Source organism: Habropoda laboriosa, unplaced genomic scaffold (assembly GCF_001263275.1).
Source record: "Habropoda laboriosa isolate 0110345459 unplaced genomic scaffold, ASM126327v1 scaffold22, whole genome shotgun sequence".
Classification (NCBI taxonomy): domain Eukaryota; kingdom Metazoa; phylum Arthropoda; class Insecta; order Hymenoptera; family Apidae; genus Habropoda; species Habropoda laboriosa.
In genome coordinates this window covers 5,111,871-5,114,084 of record NW_017100261.1, presented here as the reverse complement: position 1 = coordinate 5,114,084, position 2,214 = coordinate 5,111,871, and positions in this window count along the sequence as shown.

Genomic DNA, 2,214 nt, shown 5'->3' with positions numbered 1-2,214 from the left:
CGAGCCAAACATAAGAAACGCGAGCCTAGGTCGCTTGTACGTACATCGAGCCAAACATAAAGCTAGCTGTCTGTTCGCGCACAAAAAAGAGTTAGCGGGAAAAGAATTCTCTTATTTTATATTACTTTTATTGGCAAAACCGAAAACAAACGCCACGCACATGGTCTTAATACGATACAATACGCCATACTGTTTTTCGCTCGACGCATGCGCAGTCGCCGCTCCCAACGCCGCTCGGCGGATGCATGCCGATCGCGGTAAAAAGACGCGCCTCTTTTAAATTCAAACCGTTACACTGTCCTTTTGAGAGTAAAACTATCGCGAGTTGCTCTCGCGAGTGGACACTGCGTCTGAGAGTGACTGACTGAGAGCATCGCTCAACTCTCTGAGAGTTACGACTCGAATAAACAGTTATTTTTCATAACTTTCCCATCATTTCCGAGAAAAATGACAATTACATTTTTCGTTCCTTAGGATGCGTAGAATCATCCTGTAAAAAAATTTTTCGTTCCGGCCGTATGCCAAAATGGGCCTTCCTTTAACATCCTCCTTTACTCAAAAAAGTTTGCAATTTTTCAAGAATTTTTTTTAACGAATCATTCAAATCAATCGAAAAGAAGTGAATTGCTATTGATCACTATAACATCAATTTTTTTTTATTTATTAATAATTGCCAGGAGATGATTTCCCCTTTTTTCCTAAATGTTTTCCCTTTTTTGGTCTTTAAGAAGAGTAAGCTTGTCCACTTATCTCAGTCACATCCTGTGCACAATGTTTAAAAAGAATAAATTGGTAGGAATAATTGTTACCAATAATTAACCTTCGCGGGAAATTGTAAAATCGTGGAAAAAACTGGGGCATGAATTATTACGACGTTCACATACCAGCAAACGATATGTACCTCGTTTCCCATCAAAGAATGGTCGTTTCTCCTTTCTGACCGCAGAAAATTCACATCGCCGTTTCTCAATCCACCATCGGACGTCATTTACCACTTACCGCGATCTCGGAACAAGTTTTTGTCATTGGTTTAACCTGTCGATAACAATCGAAACTAACCAATACGTAGGACACTGAATGCTTATCAATTTTACAGATCTTTTTTTGTTATTGTCATGTAGATGTCACAGCAGTGACACTTTCATTTTCATTTGTTTTCTCCCGTAGGTCTGTAGGGTTTCTCTCGGTACTTTTTTGGTTTGTAATGGTAACTTATGAAAATTGGTTTCGATTTTTACAGAAATGTTCTATTTGAATGTTTTTTGTCATTATTTGTCAGTTTAGATTTCTATCAATATTTATATAAAATCTCCAAATTTCTTATTTTTATCACTCTAAAATCAATATTTTTATCATATAATGAAAAATAATGAAAGCAAGCAATTGTTTTATAAAAAATCATAAAGTTCCTTACTTTTATCATAAATTATCATTTAGTAATATCGTTGACAACAAAAATTCTGTTATTAATATCAAATTGATTTTCAAATTAATTGTTCAACTATCTATTTTCACTTCTATTTCTCGTGTTTACTTTTGTGTTTAAGGAAGCTTCTGATTTTATGATCTATATTTTAAACGCTCTAATCAAATTCCACTCCTCAGAATAAATATCGTTTCACAATTTACGCGCACTTGGAAATCGAACAGATTTCTTTCTTCTCCTATGGAATCCCATGAATGAGATTTCGTCAACTCTTTCCTTGAATCCGTAATAAGTACAATCTAAATGATTGAAGACCTAAATAAATAAAAACGAGGTTCACCTTGAGCAATTAGACGGCGTTCTCGTTAATTGCATAATAGAAACGATGAATTAGCAAAACATGTGGATTCACTTTATTATTTTGTATCACTGCTCGAAGAAACCGACCTGTAATTAGTTGCTTCAACGTCCTGTGAAGTGTCGAGTGTTAAACCCCACGGGAGGGAGATTGTAATTGCAACTTGTAACGACGAGTAATTACCTATTATAATTGCAGCCGCGAGATTGAATCTTTTAATACTGTCTTGCATTCGTGTACACTAAATAATGAATCGATGAATGACTTTCAAATTTATAAGTGTGAAGTTTTTGTGATTTTTCTAAATTTTGCAAATGTTCGTGGTTCAATCAAACACTGTTTGATTATCAATGAATGACTTTCATTTTTTTTTTTTTTTAATCGATGAATGACTTTCAAATTTTTAAGTAAAAAATTTTGTGCGTTAGTA